At 40.2% G+C, this 5,860-nt stretch overlaps 1 non-coding gene across 1 annotated transcript; it reads left to right on the top strand.

Moving 5' to 3' along the window:
• Positions 1–362: 362 nt before the first annotated feature.
• On the top strand, positions 363–500 carry LOC132166811 (small nucleolar RNA Z247). The gene has a single exon (XR_009438613.1). It is a non-coding gene; the product is annotated as a small nucleolar RNA Z247 (small nucleolar RNA).
• The last annotated feature ends 5,360 nt before the right edge of the window (positions 501–5,860 follow it).

Raw genomic sequence — 5,860 nt, 5'->3', positions numbered from 1 at the left:
ATTTAGGTGGGTATTTGGCACAACAGTGTCAAAACCCTAACACTTTCATTAATTTTTATTTCTTTTCAACATATCAATTTCGTGACAAAATCTGTTATTTTGATTTGGAAAACCTGTTTTAAACAAAATCAACAATCCTAGTAGGAATGATCTCATACTTGCACCCTATACTATCGTTTTGATCTTGTGCACTTGCGAGTAAAATGTACCAAGTATTCGCCTATTGATTTAGGTGGGTATTTGGCACAAGAGTTTTGCAGATCGGTCTTCAACTTACCTCATTGAAGAGGGAAGCATTGTCTATTACTGATTATTTTCAAAAGGCGCAGACCTTCCCACAAACCTTGGCTGCCATTGATGAACCACTCAAGGACTTCGAGTTGTTGTCCTATATCCTTGGTGGTTTAGGATTGGAATATGAATCCATGGTTACTTCCATTTCCACTCGCATTGAACATGTTTACTTGATGATTTATACAGCCATTTGCTCACCCATGAGCATCCACTAGAGCATGCTCACAATCCCAATGATTTTTCTGTCCCCACGGTAAATCTTGCTCAACGTAACTCTTCCAACACTAGCACATTTCAGCCACAAAAATCTGGGTCGTCATTTGGTCATGGTCGTGGCTTCGGTCCTTCTTCTTCAAATTGTCCGATCTGTCAAATCTGCAACAGAATTGGTCACATTGCCTCGAAGTGCTACAATAGGTTTGATCACTCCTATCATTGTGAATCTGCTCCTCCAGCTGCTTATCTCGCTTCTCAGCAATCTTCGTCTGATCATAATTGGTATCTGGACACAAGTTTGATGAATAATCTCACTAATGATTTGTCTAACTTGAATTTACGAGCTGATGAATACAAGGGCACGAATCAAATCAAAGTTGGTAATAGTCAAGGTTTGGATATTCTTTATACTGGTCTTGCTTAGATTCCATCCTCTTCTAAAAATTGTTCTTTGCCCAATTTATTGCATTTTCCTCAAATTGAAAAAAATCTAATTTCGGTTAATCAGTTTACTCATGATAATCAAGTTTTCATTGAACTTCATTCGTATTCTTTTCGTGTTAAGGATCTTCATTCGGGGACCTTATTACTCCACGGCCCGAGTAAAGGTGGACTCTATCCTTGGTGATGAGTGCCAAATGTTGCATATTTGGGCCTCTTAACTTGTATTTGTTAAAACCTTAGTTTTGTTATTTTCTAATTTTTTGGTTAGTTTTGGTGTTTTAGTGTTTCACAGGTCATTGAGAGAAATTTGCGGTCTTTGGTGTGGAAATGTGCAAAGAAATCAAAGAAGTGAAGAAGAAGCATTCTCTAAAAGTGCGCTCGAGTGCAGGGAGACTGCGATTGAGTGCACTCGTACAATCATCCAAACGTGCAGTGCCCAAGTGCTGCGCCGCAGTAGCCTTGAAGACCCAAGTGCAATCGAGCACACTCGCGCTGACTTGGCAGCACCGAAACCCTAGTTTAGATTATAAATAACATATTTTTCTTGTAAAAATACACGTGGGGAGGAGCCGTTTAGAGCCTAATTTCGACCTAGACTTGTTCTTGAGTTTTTCGAACATTTTCCTTTGTAACTTTTATGTTTGTTATGATTTCAATTGATTTGATTATGTCTTTTGTTATCATGAGAGGCAAAATCCTTCAACTAAGGTTGAAGATGAAACCACATCATTGAATAATTTTATATTTCTCATGTGTTTGCTCGTACAATTCCAACTTTTAATGCAATGATTGTTCATTTCAATCCAATTATGTGACAAAAATTGTATTGATTGTTGTTTACAAAATTGTTAAAACGTTGGATATTCGATGCGTTTCATCCAGTGGATACATCGAATCTTTTGATTGAAAGTGGATATCCATTGTTTTTTGTTGTTCAAACGGATACATTGGATCTTTTGATCTCAATTGGATATTCGTTGTCTTTCGTAATAGAGATGGATTCATCGAATCTTTCAATAGGATTTTATAAAAACAATAGAACATACTTAGGGTTTAATTTCTTGATGGATGCATGAACAAAACATGAGCGTATGAATTTTGATTTGTTGAGGTGGATTCTGAAAACTTTAGTGCCTTCTTATCATTCCATTTAGTCAATTTTAATTTTTAGTTTGTTTTTATTTTGCACGACAAAATCACTCAAATTTCGGAACTAGGTTAAGATAGAATTAATTTAAATAGAAATTGATTTGCACAACACAATTCCCTGTGGATCGACCTCGCACTTGCACACACGCTATATTGCAGCCGACTCGTGCGCTTGCGAGTAATTATAATTTGCACAACAAGTTTTTGGTGTCGTTGCTGGGGAATTTGTCTGTTTGTGAAAGTTGATTTTTGTTTGAATTAATTTTATTTTTCTACTAGTTTAGGTAGATTTTTTTTTTTTTGGTTCATTTTCTTTTCGCAATTTTTGTTTATTTTTATTTGCTTATGTTTTGTTTCATCTAACATAGAAAAAAGGGAGAAAGAATAGTTTGTTTGTTTTTGAGTTTGTTGCAGATTTGGCGAAATCTAGTTCCTATTAGTGCGATCAATAGCGCTTGACCGGCGCTCGAGTGCACTCGAGCCTATTGCAGCACATTCTATTCACCTGCGCTCAACGTGTCCGTAGGTGCGCTCGAGCGCAAGCCATTGACGCTCGAACGCACTAGTGCAACTACGATCTATTACAGCTTACCTGGGCTTGAGCGCACCTTTGCTGCCGGCAGCAACAGACTTGAAGTAGCTAAGAAAAAAAGTAAAAATATTTTCATTTCTTTTGTTTAATTTTTTGTTTGTTGATATTCTGGTTTCTGTTTTGTTTTTATTCTCTGTTTTGTTCTTTTTATTTTTGTGTGAATATTTTATTTTTTGTTTAGTTAGTTTATTTTAGAGTTGTTGTTTGGTATATGCTTGGTCGGAGATTCCTGAACTTAGATTTGATACCTCTAGATCCCAACATAGAAAGAACCCTTAGGAGAACTTGAAGAGCACCTGTTGAGATGGGAGATAACATACCCCAAAATGTGGAGCAACCTAGAGTTGAGAATGAGGATGCGAAAGCTCAGAATTTTGAGCAAGCTAGAGCATGGAATGAGGATTTCACTACATCACTTAGGGATTTGTTCACACCCGTTGTGACTAATTCCCATTCGTGTATAGTGTTGTCACCAACCAATGCTACCCATTTTGATTTGAAGCCACATGTCATCAAACTCCTACCATCATTCCATGGCCTACAACTTGAAAATCCTTACGGTCATGTAAAGAAATTCAAGGACATGTGCACCACTTTTAAGTTTCAAAACTTTTCTGAAGAGTCTGTCCACCTTAGATTATTTCCTTTCTCTCTTCACGATAAAGCTAGGGCATGGTTGGATTCCAACACGCTCGGGTCCATTATATCTTGGGAAAGCTTGTTAAATAAGTTCTATAACAAGTTTTTCCCAATGTCAAAGGTAAATGAATGCAGAAAGGATATTAGCTCTTTCACTCAGGAGGGGGATGAGAAGTTTTCAGAAAGTTAGGAGAGATTCAAGGAGTTGTTGATAAGATACCCTCCACATGGATATGAGAAGTGGAGACTCGTTCAATTCTTCTACCAAGGATTGACCCAATCCAACCATAGTATGATCGAGTCAATGAATGGGGGGGCATCTTTAAGTTTGACGGGGGATGAAGCATATAAGGCATTGGACAAGTTGTTCGCCAACTCACAGCAGTGGGATTTTTCGAGTTGTCAAGATAAATCTACCCGTATCCCCAAGAAAAGATCTATGAGGTTAAGAAGGACACTGATTTGAGGTTAAAAATAAATGCCCTCACCAAGAAGGTTGAAGCTCTCGTTGTGGGTCAGTCCATCAATGCTACAAACACTTTCAATGTTGATAGTTGTTCCATCTGTGCTAGTCCTATGCACTTAGCACCGAATTGTCCATCTATGCCGGCTTTTGCCGAGTATCCTATGGAACAAATGAATGCTTTCAACGACTATTGGAAGCAGTCAAATGGACCATACTTAGAGACCTGCAATCCAGGGTGGCGGAACCACCCAAATTTCTCATGGAAGCAGAACCAACTAGTAAATCAGGGAGGAGCTCCTCATCATGCTCACAATCAATACCTTCCTGAATTTCTTTCGCCGGCTCAGAATCATGCCTTCCAAGCCCCCACTCAAGTGCCCGTTTCTTCTTCCTAGTTGTCCTTGGAAGACACTATCAAGGAACTTCACTCTCAGACTACACAGACTCTCCAAGACTTCATAAAGATGACTGGCCAATCCATAAGTGAAGTGAGGAGTGCAACCATGGTAAACACCCAAGCGATTGCCAAGCTGGAGAGTCAGATGGATCAAATTGCAAATCACTTGGGTGAGAGAGAAAAGGGGAAGTTACCAAGTCAGCCCGTGCCCAATCCCAAGGGGTATGCAATTGGAAATTCTTCAAATTCTGCGCACAGGCATGAACAAGTGCAGTCTATTATCAGGGAGACAAGTGGACAATAAAGTGGATCAAGAAGATGAGGACCCTGCTAAGCCACAAGGGCAACAGAGTGGCAAAGATAAGAGGAGAGAAGTTGAGCCGACCACAGTCCAACCCATTGTTGATGATCCCCCTAGGATTTTTATCCCAAAAGCTCCTTACCCAAAAAGATTGAAGGCTCCAATGAAGAATGCGCAGTATGCTGAAATCCTGGAGGTATTCAAACAAGTTCAGATAAACATTCCATTTTTGGATGTCATCCAACAAGTGCCTTATTATGCTAAGTTCCTATAGGATTTGGTCACTGTCAAAAGAAAGACTAATGTCCCAAAGACAGCATTTTTGACCGAGCAAGTCAGCTCCATCCTTCAATGCAAGGTTCCCATCAAGTATAAGGACCTTGGGTGTCCTACCATTTCTTGCATGATAGGAGTCAGCCAGATTGAAAGGGCTTTATTGGATCTTGGAGCAAGTGTGAAACTCTTGCCCTATTCAGTCTACTTACAATTGGGGTTGGGAGAATTGAAGCCCACATCTATGACACTCCAATTGGCTGATAGGTCAGTGAAGAGACCAAGGGGAATAATTGAGGATGTATTGATCAAGGTGATGTTGGGAGCCAGATTCTGGTGATTTTAAGGTGACATTTCTTAGCCATGGCTAATGCCCTAATCAACTGCAGAACAAGGGTGATGAAAATTTCTTTTGGGAATATGACCGTGGAGCTCAACATATTTGATACCCATAAGTAGCCACTTGACGATGATGAAGTCCACAATGTGTGCTTAATTGAAGAGATAACAGATGAGGCGGTAAGTGAGTTAAGCTTGGAGGACCCCAAGGTGGAGAGCTATACTCAAGATGGAGATGATCTGGGCTTGGATGAGTTGGTTGAGCAAGCTGAGGCAGTTTTGGATTCAATTCCTGAGATGCAGCTGGAGTGTGGGGAAACCACTAAGATATCATTCCCCACACCATATTCATTAGCAGTTGAGCCGCTCGAGTTGATTTCTGAGAGCAAATGGGTTAGACCAATTCATGTGTGGCCTAAGTGGCCAAGTGTGACTATGTGGAGGAATAAGGATAACGAGTTGTTTCCAACTCGTTTTCAGATAGGATGTCCAAGGTGCATTGATTACAACAAGTTGAAGGCCATCACAAGGAAAGATCACTTCCCTCCCCCATTCATTAATCCGTTGGTGGCACGGTCAGCTGGACATTCTCACTACTGTGTGCTTGACTGTTACTCTAGCTACAACCATGTTACTTTGGACCCTAGCAAGCTAGAACACACCACTCTCACATGTGCCTTTGGTGCGTTTGCCTACTGTCGCATGCCGTCTGGATCATCCAACGCACCTGTTGTAGAAAGTCTGGCTGAA

The sequence above is a fragment of the Corylus avellana genome, chromosome ca11, assembly GCF_901000735.1.
Source record: "Corylus avellana chromosome ca11, CavTom2PMs-1.0".
NCBI classification, from domain to species: domain Eukaryota; kingdom Viridiplantae; phylum Streptophyta; class Magnoliopsida; order Fagales; family Betulaceae; genus Corylus; species Corylus avellana.
Note: the sequence above shows the minus strand (reverse complement) of the source record. Positions and strands in the feature narration are given on the sequence as shown.